Here is a 13047-nt window from a genome sequence, read left to right on the forward strand (position 1 = left end):
ACCTCAAACAGAACAAGGCTTTTAACCAAGCAGAAATCGACGCTTTGGAAGGCACAAGTCCTGGGTTTGACCCCCACCATCACCAACCCACCCAGGGACAATATTGACAACTGTAGCTTGACCAATGATCAGCATTAGGTGGGTCTTTAAAGCCTGCATCAAGCTCACTCACTCAAACTTGATGTTTTCAAGCACAATAGTTAAAAAAAAAAAAACAAACCAAAAACCCCAAACAACAAAAATGCACAGAACCGGAGTGCCTGGCCAGCTCCACCCCACTTCCTGGATAAAACTTGTCCTTGGCTGTGAACACAAGTGGATTTTCAAAGTCACTCTATCAACATTCTGTCTGTGTTTTCAGTGGGTAGATGTTAGTTTTGGTTTGTTTTTAACTAAGTTTTGGATTAAACTCTGTATTGGTTTCTATGACAAAAACCCACTCAAGGTCAATAAGGGGCAAATCAGAATGAAAAGTGTCGCAACGCAGCATTTTAAATTCCTGCAGCATTTAGTAGCAACTGATTCTGCAGATGTTTAAAACGGGTGGAAAACATAACTATTCCCCTTCCTCATGTGACCAAGCATACTGACTTTAGTACTTCCCATAAAGTAACATTTTGCATCAGCTTTGTCACAGGGAGGCACACACATGCACACCCTGCTGGCTTCTCACATCTTTTACTTTCAACTTTTCCACCTCACAAGTCTTTGTGGGGCTGGACATGCAAGTGTGAAGGTTACAGAGGGCTCCATCAATGATGACCTTGTCTGCAGCCGGTGTACTTAATGAAAGTTTTCTATCGGTATTAATATAATTTCATGCCCACCAACATCTGCAGTGCTGAAAGACTTAGACTTTCAGTGTTTTCTAGTGTCTTACCGAAGAGGCCTACTCCTGGCATTAACACACCATGCAGTCCCACCAGTGGTCTAATCTATGTAGAGGTGCCCAATTCCGCTGTTGCTACTAACGAAAGTAAAAGAGTAATGTCAAACGTGAAACTTTTGGCAGGAAAAAAAAATCCTACCATGGGAAGGTCCTTGAGGTCACATAACAGCTAACAGGGAGGAGCTGCAATCTCTTACCTTTCTCCAAAGGACATAGGCTCTTTGTATCCCAAAGCAGTAACCGCAACACAAACCTAAATGCTGGTGAGGTACAACCCCAAGGACATTCCTTAACAACTTATTTCTTCTCTGGAAGAAATATCATCTGAGGTCACCAGCAGGTCAGAGCATTTGACCAAACTACCCGACCATATCCTGTTACACCCTCCAAAGCTTCTTTTCAGAGAGCACCTAGGGATTTAAGATTGGGGAAAACATTTTCCAAAGCACACTACAGCACCCACATAGTCTTACCCCAAGTAGTTTTAGATTTTACGGGCTCATATGGCTAGTTAATGGTCAAGGGGCTTACACACATCCTTAAAGTATAGCCAGACACACTGAAGGGCGCACCCACTTGTGGGGCAGGAAGACAGCCAGGAGGGAGAAGTCACTTTCACAGTAATGCTCCACGAACGCAGTCACCAGAACTTGCACCAACACGGGCAGCCAGCTCACACCCAGACAGACAGACTTTGTACACAGACAGACACGCACACGTTTGCACAAGCACTGATGTCAAACCCGGCAAAGGCTGCAGCCAGCCTGGAAAGGGAGGGACCCCCTTCCCCCAGCACAGCAGCACTGCCTCTCCCTTAGAGGGGACCCTGCAGCACCCCCACTCTTCTCCCCAGCTTCCCCAAACCATTCCCACTAAGTCAGACCTCTGTAATGGCCCCAGGACAGCAGACACCGGCGAAGCCTCGGGAAAGCCCGCCAGACCGGCATTTCCTTAACCCAACGCAGGGCTCTGTCCACCCTCCCCGGGCAGGCCAGCCCTCCCCCTACACCCCAGCCCCTCCGGCCAGCCCGGCCCTGGGCACACACCCTGCACTGAGCCATGGCCCCTGGGAGGGGCTGGGCAAGTGTCAGCCCAGGGATGAAGCCAATTCCTTTTCCCCGTCCCCAGGCCGGGGCCAAGCCCGCCCCAAACCTCCCAGCCCGGGGGCACCAGGGCCCACACCGGCCCGGGACTCACTATGTGGCAGGAAACAGTGCCCCGCTCAGCCCCACAGCTCACTATTTGGCAAGGGCCTAGCGGCCCACCCCAGCGCCTCCGCCTCTCTCCCCCGGGAAGAGGCGGCCTAGGAAGCCCGGGGAGTCTCTGCTCGCCTCTCTCGTACTCACCCCCCTCCGCAGCTGCCCCCTCCGGCCCCCTCGGCTCGTTACCACCAGGGCGGGCCAGCCCGGCCGTCCGCCATTCCACAGCTCCCCCTCCCTGCCCTGACTGAGCCTCGCCCCGCCTCCTCCCGGCCGCCGGTCCGCTGCGCCATTGGCTAACCGGTCAAAGATCCTGCCGCGCTATTGGCTGCGCCTGGCTGTCTATCAAAGCCGCTCTACGCCACTTGCGTACGAAACTGGAGCAACAGAAGAACCCCACCCAAGCCGGCCGCGCAAAAAGAGTAAACAGAGAGGAACGTACCATTAGGGGAGGTAGACGGGGAGAGCCCCGGGCAGGTTTGGGACAGATTCCAGGGGTAGGGGGCAGAACCGCGACACCACGGCCATCCACGCCATTTTTACAACACGTATCTAGTCTTGGAGGGCCAGAGCTCGATATCCTTCCAGGTGTCTTTGGAGGAAGGGGTTCTCTGTCCCTTCGTCCCCCCCGAAGAGGTCCCGTTTGGTGTTGCCTTTTTCGCCTCTATGGTCTCACGCCCTGCGAGGAAAGTTCCACCTGGGGGAGCGGGGGTGTCACGCCAGGGCGGGGCGGGGGGGGGGGGCAGAGCTGGGGGGGGGGGGGGTCAAGGCTGTGGGGGGCCAAGGCTGTGGGGTCAGGGCTGGGAGCTGTGGGGCAGGGATTGGGTGCCAGGAGTGTGGGGTGGGGGTTAGGGGACAGGGCTGGGGGGGGGGGGGGCAGGAGGAGGAAGGGGTGGAGGGATGCGGGGGGGCTTTGGGGAGAGGTGGGGGGGCTGGCAGTGGGGCAGGGGGGTGTAGGTGACAGGGACAGTGTTGGGCTGGCGAGTGGGACCGGAGCCTGGCAGCTCCTCCTGCCACAAACCCGGAGAGCCCCCATCAGCCTCCAGCCCCTAAACGAGGGAGGGGGTGTCCCCAGCCCCCCAACCACCTCCAGTCCCCAAACCAGGGGGTCCCCAGCACGGGGGTATGCGGAGCTGGGGGGGCATGGGGACAGCCAGCCGTCCTCCGTGGTGTCCGTGCAGGGGTGATGGCCGCTGATTTGGTCTCCCGCCTGGGTTTCTCCCCACGGCCTGATGAGGTGGGGAGCGGAGTCACGACTTAAATGAGCCTGGTTTAACGAACGGGGCCGGCAGCGCGCGTATGGGGGGGTGACACGGGACGGGTCCTGCTGAGCGGACACTGCCATCCGTCCCCGGCACCCACGAGGATATCAGGCCGGGATTGCGGCGGGTGGGGGTCACGCCAGGTCGGGGGCTCGGAAAAGCTCCGCTCCCTGCCCGGCCTCGAGCTCCGGTGACCTCGGCAGCGTCCTCCAGCTCAGCCCAGTCCTCGGCAGAGCCAGGGCGATGCTAATGGCCCCCTCAGAAGCTGCGGGAGCAAAGACTTGATCAAAAATTACCAGCACGTGGCATGCTGCATTTCTGCCTGTGCACCTGGATATTAAATCTTTCCATCCCTGCCTGATTATCAACGTTAAGCACTGGGTTTGTTTGTACCTACAGAAGGGGGAAGAGGAAGCAGGCGGGGGCAGGACGAAGGGCACTGGGCACTGACATCTATCTCTTCGGTGCTTGGAGTGCTCGTGCTTTAAACTGAACCGCGGGGAGTAAATCACCGGTGTTCCCATCACTCCCACTGGGAAGCAAACAAATCCATGTCAGCGCTGCCGGGAGCCGTGACAGCAGCCAGGGAGGGCTCCCCAGCCACGGGCATTGCTGACGGGCAGAGCTGGTGGCCCCAACTGGAGCAACCTGGGGGTCACTCTGGTGTGTGCCATGCCTGCCCGTTCTGTCCGCAATTCCTGCCTGCCCTGCCCCATGGCACAGCCTTTGCCCACTCCTGGGGTCTCTCTGCCACTGCCGCCGTCTCCTTTGGCTCCTCCTGGGCGAGATGGGCACGTGCGCACGTTGCAAACAGCCAATTCTTGCCCGTTTTACATCACTCCCGCCTCCCGCACAGCCACCTTGGGTGCAATGCTTAGCACCTCCTGATGCCCCCAGCACCCACTGGCCCCCCGTGCTGCCCCAGGACCCCTCCGTCTCCCCCTGCGGGTGCAAGGCAAGGGCCGAGGTGCTGCTGGAGGCCGCTCGACTCCAGGTTTTCCAGACTGCCAGCGAGCCATTCCCTTGAAGAAGATCTGCTTCTATCTCAAGGTGTCACAGCCTCAAGGGAACCACCTAATCTGTATCTGCACTGCAACCTTTATCTCTCCCCGGCTGTGTGAGAGGCTCTGTTTATAGCTGCCAAATAATACCCGCTAAATTGCAGGATCCACCACCCCCCTCCCTCCCCGCAGTACCCCCTGACACTTGTTTGTCTGCAAGAGGGATGCTCTTGCCTGCCAGGTGCCTCCCTGCGTTTTGCTGGAGGTAAATGATGCTCCAGGGGATGGGGAAGGGCAGCTGGGCTGCTCCTGCCTCCTGGCTGGGCTCCAGCCATGTCCAAGCCCCTGATAACCCCAGACAGACCCTGCCACAAATTGCTATCCCCTCCGGCTTCAGCCCGACCCTGCTTCCCTCAGCCTGGGCTTTGCTTCTGCTGAAAATGAGGTGGGATCCAGCAGGTCCAGCCTCATCCTTCCTCTGCGTGACCCAGGGATGGAGGAGTGGACATCCTCCGCAGGAGGGAGGAGATGGCAGCTTATCGCAGCTGGCGTGCCGTCCCAGCCTCGCACAAGGCCACGGCCACGTCCTTGCCTGGGGATGGCAGCCAAGCAGCAATCTGGAGTCACCCGCCCTCCGCCCGGGAGTCTTGGGTGCCCCTTCCCCAGCTCCCCCAGTGTTTCACAAAATGGCCGAGGAGCCCCTGCAGCATGGCAGCAGCATGGCATGAGGGCAGAGCAGCTCCGGCTGCATCCCTGCTCCCTGCGGGAAAGGAGGCAGGGCTGTCGGTACCGGAGCTGCAAGGATGTTCCAGAAATGTGCACTCAACGGTGTGCTCTGGGCTTCTCCTGCATCCCTGATTCCCATGGACCATGACAGCCTGGCATCAACCTGGGCTGCAGCAGGGAGCTGGGGTGCCTGCGTGCAGGGAGTGCATGGGATGCGCAGGGTGCATGGGGCACCTGGATGTGCCCCAGGGACGTGTGGGGCATGTGGGATGCCAAGGGTGCATGGGCTACCCAAGGTGCATGGGATGCACGGTGCACACAGGATGCAATGGGGCATGTGGGATGAATGGGGTGCACGGGGTGCTGGGGATGCAGAGGACACATGGGGTGCCCAGGGTGTGTGGGATACATGGGGCATGGCGGATGCTTAGGGTGCCCGGGGTGAATGGGGCTCGTGGGATACATGGGGCGCGTGGGATGGATGGGTGCACGGGGTGCCTGGGATGCACAGGACACACGGGATGCATGGGATACCTGGGATGCAGTGGGCCACACGAGATGGATGGGGTGCTCAGGGTGCCCGGGATGCGCAGTGCACGTGGGGTGCCGAAGGTGCGTGGGGTGCCCAGGGCACCCGCTGCCCGCCGGGTCCCCGAGCCAGCGTGGTGGCGGGCAGTTGCTGTGCCGCTGACATTTACTAATCAGCTCTAACCTCAGCTGCACACCCGCTCCGTCTCGCTTGCTGTCTTGTCTCCATGGAGACTCCGCAACCTTTGCTCACTCGTTAATGGTATCTCAGCAAACGAAACTCCAACACCACCCAGCCTTCCCCTCCCGGCCCCGGGAGAAATCCTCGCCTCTCACCTCCATCCCCATCCCCTCCCGCCGATGGGGATAAAAGGGACGAGTCCTTGTTAACGAAGGACCCAGCCACGCTGGGCCGAGCCGGGGGCAAGTTCTGACAGTGGCGCGGGGAGGAGGGAGAGCTGCCATCCTCCTCGCTGCCAAAAAAACAAGGCCGGGGGATTTTATTGCTGCGGCAGCAAGGACAGGCTCCGGCCATGCGGGATGCCGGCCAGCAGCCCCTTCCCGGCTGATTTATTGAGCCACGAGGCTCGGCACAAGCCGTTGTGCCTGGGGTTGCGTGTGCTCCCATCCCAAACCTACCCCTGCCCGACGGCCAGCACCCACCGAAGCCACTGGCACCCAGAAATCATCCAAAGGCAGTGGCGGCTGCTGGGAGCATGCTCCATCCCTGGTGTCCTGCTCTCGCCGATTCTGTTTTCAAATTAACATGGGAAAGATGCCCATTACCTGCTTCCAGATAATGACTATGATTAGGCAGAGCTCTGCTGCCAGCCGAGATCTGAAGGATTTCTGTGCACTCCAGCAGCGCTTGCCAGTGCAAAAACAAGAGCAATAAAGTGTAAATAAAAGACTCAAGAAAATAGCGCGGTCCATCAGCGGAAAGGGTGTGCGGAAGCAGCTCTAATGACGAGCTTTCTGCAGTGGTGGTGGTGGCTTCAGCCTTGCTACAGGCAAGGCAAAATTGGAGAGGGGCTGCCCCAAACCTGCACCCCACGTTTGAACCTGGCTTGGCCTCCACTTGCTGGAAGCTGGGGGTTTGGAAAGAAAAATTCAAGATGTGCACTTGTAAGCTGCGGTGTAATGAGTGAGGCTGTCCTCGGGGGACTCCCGGCCCAGCAGACAGAGCTGGAGGCTTAAGAAGGGGGAAAAATAATACCCTGATGTCCTGAGTTGGGTGCACTGGCTCCCGGAGCACCCGGTGTGGTCCCACACCTCCTCCGCCCCGTGGTGTGACTACCCTGCCCTGGCATCCGTGGAGCCGGCGGGGAGCAGGGCAGAGGTGGCCCCTCTGTGCCGGGTATCCCGGCACATCTCCATCCCCAGCCCACCGGAGCCCAGCGGGCACGGGATGCTCACAGCCCCGTGGAGCTTGGGACGGGCAGGGAGCAGCACAGGACCCGCGGTGCCCACGGGTACCAGCCAGCTGCCCCATACAGCGCAGCCCTGATGGGCACACGAGGGCATAGGATGGGGCACACGACCCCGCTGTGAGGGGGAAACCCTGAAACTTTGCTGTTCATGGGTACCTGGCTCAGCTGGACCCTCCTCATCCTCCTGCTCCTCTTACCGGGCTGGCAGAGCCCACGCTGACTTGCAGGATCTCGCCCTGCATCCTCACATACCAGCATGCCCCGAAGCACCCTGGCTCAGCCCAGCCTCCATCCCCTGCACCCTGGGGATGCCCCATGGCACGTCGCCCCATGGCATGTCACCCCATGACGCATCGCCCCATGGCACGTTGCCTCACCGAGCCACCCATCTTTCCCAGCAGCCCTGGCCGGGGCGGCCCCCCCTGAGCCGGAGCCAGGCAGGGCTGAGCTGGCAGCGGCATCACTCACCGCCTGCCACGCAGCGGCTGCAGGAGGAGGGTGAAGGCAGCAGACGAGGGGGAGGAAGGGCGGCCGATGCATCCCAGCACCATGGCGGGGAGAGATTTGTGCGGTGGGAGCCCCGGGGCTGCCGGGGTATCGGTCTTGGTTCCTCTCGGGGCTCCGTTTCTTACCCCGTGGCTCAGGGCTGGGAGCCAGTTACCTGGGCGGGGGTGCAAGAGGGGGGGACCGCAGCCAAGTTTGTCCCCATCCTTCGGGGATGCTAGGCTGTCACTGGGGGCACTCGCCCTTGTCCCGATGCCAGGGGAGGCACAAACCCCCTGTCTGGGCTGCTCCCCCCAAACCTGCCAAAATCCCCAAGATCCGTGGCCGGGGGAGATGGAAAACCATGGCCGCAAGCTCACCCTCGCCAGAAGCCTTCATGGCAGCTCTCGCCATCCATGGGGCAAAGCATCACTCCCGGCTTGCCCTCCACCGAACCACAGGGCTGCTCCCCCCACAGCCGGGGTGCCACTGTGCCCGGCCAAGGGTGACAGTCCCCACGGTCCCAGGGGAGGCTGGAAAAGGAGCCGCCATTTCCTCTGCCGACCGCTTCAGGCAGAAACCATCACCTCCAAAATCTGGTCCCACATGTGACTCGCAGACGAGGTGGCTCCCCAGGGACCCGTCGGCCCCGTGTCACCCGGCTGGGGTCCCACCGCCAGTCAGATGGGTACAGGGGAGCCCCCCCGGACCCCCATCCCGGGCAGGGGCAGCCACAGCCCCGGTGCCCACAGGAGCCGTCCCAGCCCGGCCGGGCGGAGGCAGGGAGCTAATCTCTGCTCCGATTAGGCAGAGTTCCCAGCAATGGAGGTTTCTTCTTTTTTTCTCCCCCCTCAGTGATAACAAATAATAATATAATCCCCTTAATCCCTCCCTGAGGAGCCAGCGCGCACACCCGGCCGGGAAGCACCGTGCTTCTGCCGCTGCTGATAACTCACACCGCCGGGGCCCCCGGAAAAACAAACGCTTTGGCTCATGCTTTGCCCCCCAAAACCCTCTGTGCTGCCCCTTGCCTCCCCACCCAGCACCCCCAGACCCCCCCACCCGGCCCCACTGCCAGCCTGGGGGGAACCGGCATGGCTCCCGGCTCCGACTAGCAGGGCATGGCTGGGCAAGGCCACCACGACCCCGCAGAGCCCCCAGCCCCAGCCGGGGGGGTCCCATCCAGGACCCCCCCCCCCCGGGTACTTTGCTCCCCCAGGCTCCTGCTCCCTTTGCAGCTGGGACACGGTGAAGCCCCTGGAGGCTGAGCGCCGTGGGTGCCCTCCCCTCGCACCCTTCTGGTCCCCAGGGGTTTAGGGGGGATCCCCTGGGTGCCCCCACCCCAGGGGGGTCCGGGCTCCCCCCAACATGGCCCAGCTGTGCCCCAACACTTTGATTTAGGAGCATCGGTGCGGAGACCATCGCCTTTCGCCCCAACCAGGGCCCCACCGGCGGCTGCGCAGGACCCAGGAGTGCTGGCATGGATCCTGCACCCCCCCCACCCCATCTCTGGGTGCCAGGAAGGAACCCAGGCATCCGGCTGCCAAATTCCCCCTCCCTTCATGGGAAGCCCAGCCTGCCCTTTCCCCACAGGGCGGACACGCAGCCCACTCCCTGGTGCCGGCTCCCCCCCCCCCCCCGCCATCATCAGCCAGCAAATATTAATAACAACCCCTGCAATAGCCTTTGCTTTTATTCCCTCGCTTTCCTGGCCCCCGCTCTGCTGATCTCAGCTCCTCCGGCTCCAAAATGCCTTTTAAAATTACTGGAGAGTGGAGACCTCTGCAAATGCTCTGCCCCCGGCTGCCCCTGCCTCCCCCTCCGCGCCGGCACCCACACCGGGGACGGCAGCACCCACGTGCCGTGCAGGGAGCTGGGTGCCATCCGCCCCGGTTATTTAAAAGGCGCCAGGCTGGGCTTGATTAAAACCAAGTAAAAGCCAGAGCCAGGGCAGAGAGGGGGGATTAGATCGCTCGGGGGAATGTTAATGGACTCCAGAGCTTTCTGCCCGGCCGGCGGCTGGGCCGAATCCAGCCTGGGGTGGCTGGGGACGGGCAGGCGCAGCCCTGCGGCGGGTGCAACGAGTGCGCCAGGGCTCAGCTGGACCCCGGCGCGGGGAGCGCATGGGCAACCCGAGCTGCTGCTGGCGGAGCGGAAGGAGGATGGGGGGGACATGGGGGGGGGGGGTGGAAATATCTTCCAAGGGCCTGGCCCTTCCTCTGGGAAAAGCAGGGGTGGTCTGGTCGTCCAGCTGGGCTCTGCGCCGCCCCCGCTGCCGGCACAGAGGCCGTTCTGCAGCGGGGACGCGGCACGGCACAGGCTGCCTGTGGCGGGACAGCCCTGGGGAGCATCGCCATCGCCCTCGCGTCCCCTTCCCGGCTGTCCCGGAGTGGGTGACGAGGACAACATGGGGTGACACCAGCCATGGGGGGCTTCAACAGGGCTCACGGGGGCTGTTTGCCGGGGTGCTGCTGGCAGAAAGGGCCGGGGCGGTAGCAGGGGTGCAGGCGTTGGGGCAGGGGTGCCGGTGGCCCCCGGCATGAGATGGTCCCCACCCCGGCTGCCAGATGCACTGGATTGCAGGTCTGACGTGGGAAATCGCCTCCCTTCCTCGTTAGCTTGTGATTAGCATGTCAAGTGGTTGAAGTTGGTGGGTATAAAGGATGCGAGCTAAGAATAATGGCTTCAATTTTCTTCACGGCACAGCCATTAATTTGAAGGAGAAGGGGGTGTCTAAACCTCCCGGGCAGCTCCAGGCGGCTTCGCTGGCCCCAGCCCTGCGGGGCGAAGGCAAGGGCCCACCGCTGCCCCCCGGGACAAGACCCCAGGGCTGGGGTGGGCAACGCAGCCCTTGCTCTGCTCCGCTCCGGGTGCCAGTGAGCAGCGGCTGAGCCGGGTGCCGGTACTGGGGTGAGCTCAGCACGGGTATGGGCATCCCATGTGCTTCCCTGTGCCGGGGTGATGGTGCAACCGGGACTGGGTGTGCAACATGTGTGCATCCATGAACACCATTCTCTGCTCCGGCCCTCACCTCCCAGGAATGGGGCATTTCCCAGCTTTGTCCCCCCCCCCGGATCCATCCCCCTGCGATGGGCAGGAGGGAAGGGCAGGGGGAGGAGGGCAAATTCCTGCCTTGTTTCCAAGGGGATGGAAAAAGTCAAAATGGCGGCAAAGCTGCCTTCCCCCCGGCGCATGCCGGATCCCGGCAGCAGCACGACGAGCCTCCGTACAGCCACGCTCCCCACGGCACATGCGGGCAAAGCTCCGGCTCACCGTGGTGCAGTGGCTCCGGGGTCAGCCCTGGACCCCTCTGCCAGCGCCGGGGACATGGAGCATCCCTCGTCCCACCGTCCTGCAGCATCCCCAGGCTCCGAGCACCATCGCCTGCTCTGGCATCGTTAGCACCATGAGAGGCCAGAACCCTCCTCCCAGCAGAGCTGCTTAATTAAAATAATCATTTCCATCCCGAGGAGGTGGCGTGGCCGAGCAGGTACAGCCAGGCACCCGGGGACCAGGCTTTCCTCTCCCCGTTCATCCCACATCACCCCGGGCACAGCGTGGCACCGCAGCCATGCCGGGCTCGCCCCGGGTGCCCCCACAAGCAGCTCCCAGAAACCTTTGATAAGCACATGCCGTGCAAATAAAGAAGTAGCAAACCAACCATTTCCCCACCAAATTTTGAAGTCTTTTCTCCTTCCCCCCCCCTCTCCGCCCCCTGCACCAAGCAGCCTCTGCTGGCAAAACCCAAGCAAGAGCCGGGTGCGGCGGCAGCGATGCTGGGCTGTGCTGATAAACCCCCAGCAATCAGCCCAATCATGAGGTTTTTCAGCCTCAGAAACGGTGCACGCTGCTTGATAGATTTAATTGAGTCTTAAATAAATAAATAAATAAATAAAATAAATAAAATCAAGCTGTGCTCCAAGCAGCCGGCCATGCCCGGCAAGGCTGTGGCCATGCTGGGTGATGCCTCCCGGCAGGATTTACCTGCCGGGGGGGATTCCTCTCCCGGCTCACCCCGGTGCCTCCATCGGTGGTCTCGTGCTCGTTTGCGCCCACCTTACCCGGGCGTTAATCAGGCCGCAACGGATTTCGTCCTCCTTTGATGCTGCTTTTTGCAACCTGAAATGAAAGAGAGGAAAAATGGGGGGAAAAGAGCAAATTTGATGCTTGTGGGAAGCACCGCGTTGGAGCCAAGGTGGAAATGGTCACGCATCCCTAAAAGACCCCCCCAGGGGTAGCTGTGCGGGAGCCAGCCGGGGGGTCCAGCCTCTGTGGGATGAGTGCAGGATGCGGGCACGGCCATGGCGTGGGCAGAGCGGCAGGGAAGGCCGTCCTCCCCTACCCTGCTCACGTGCCTCAGTTTCCCCATTGAGCAATGTCACGATCGGGGACGTTTGGTGCCCACCAGGGTGAGAGCAGAGCATTGGGGTGGCCCCCCCCGAGGGGTCCCTTTTTGCCCCAGCCATGACACTCTGCCCGCACCGTGTATGAGGATCGTGGGAAGGGGTGTTCCAACCTCCATCCCCTCCCCACCAGCAGCCTCCCAGTGCTGCGGCCACCCTGCTGGGGGGGTGGCGGGGGGGGGGAAGACCCACCAGCTGTGCTAGATGTGAGCAGCATCCCCAGAGTCAGCACTAGCTCTGGTGGGGCCAGTCCCAGCCTGGATGGGGCCACTGGGTGCCCAGTGGGCACCAGCCCATGGGGAGCAGATGGAGCTTGCTGGGCGAAGCTCCAGTGTGCGACATTAGGGGTGCAAGTGCCCCCCCCCCCAAACCACCCAGCACCAGTGTGCTTGCAATGAGCGTGGCTGCTCCCCAGGGGAGATGGCATCCTCTGCAGGGTCCCCTGTGCCAGCAGAGCCCCCCAGCCCCCCTCCATCACCTCCACCCGCAGCATCTCCCCCAGCTCACCCTGAGGGCCCTGCCTGATGTGGGGGGCACCCAGGGGGGCCACAGAGGAGCATTGCCCCCCCCCCCCCCAGTTTGGCCCCTGCAGAGATGTGGTTGCACCGAGGGACCCATCTCGTCCCCAGCAGGGACGCCCCATGCACACACACGCAGCCGTGCTGCCAAACACCCACCAGCACCCAGAGCCCCCCCTGAGCCCCCACCCTGCAGCGCTCGGGGGCACTTGCAGGGCCCTGGGGCAGGGAAGGGTGGTGGAAATGCAGCTCCCTCCAAACACCCAGCCAGCTTCACCTGGGGCACAGGGACTGGCAAAAACCCCTTCTCCCTCCTGGCACCCCCGGGGTGCCGGGGGGGGTCCCATAAGCCCGGCTCCATGCCCAGATGGGTGCTCAGGGTGCACCTCACACCCTATAATGGGGGGGGGGCTGCATTGGACCGGGCTCCCTTGGTGCCACCCAGCTGCATATCCCAGCAGCAGGGGGGGGGGCTTTGCTGGTCCCCCAGCCCAGCAAGGAGGGGGTCCCCCAGCATTCCCCCCCCCCCCAGCTCTCCCCGCACAGCACCGACATCTTCCCAGGCTGCGGCGGCGCTGGCAGCCCCGCTCCCCCCTTCTCTCCCCCCC

The 13047-nt window shown here is 61.9% G+C and overlaps 1 protein-coding gene across 3 annotated transcripts in view; it reads right to left on the reverse strand.

Moving 5' to 3' along the window:
• WASF2 (WASP family member 2) overlaps positions 1–2354 on the reverse strand; it is a 33398-nt gene extending 31044 nt beyond the window's left edge. The window contains exons 1-3 of one of the 3 annotated variants that reach the window (XM_052810603.1): positions 2236–2347; positions 1087–1299; positions 881–967 (exon numbers count right to left, since the gene is read on the reverse strand). The gene's annotated coding sequence lies outside the window, so the exon portion shown is untranslated. Of the gene's footprint in view, positions 1–880; positions 968–1086; positions 1300–1772; positions 1793–2235 lie in introns of those variants that run through there. The other 2 variants (XM_052810604.1, XM_052810606.1) reach the window with 2 other exon arrangements.
• Positions 2355–13047: the final 10693 nt, after the last annotated feature.

Source organism: Harpia harpyja, chromosome 16 (genome assembly GCF_026419915.1).
Source record: "Harpia harpyja isolate bHarHar1 chromosome 16, bHarHar1 primary haplotype, whole genome shotgun sequence".
In the NCBI taxonomy this organism is placed as follows: Eukaryota; Metazoa; Chordata; class Aves; order Accipitriformes; family Accipitridae; genus Harpia; species Harpia harpyja.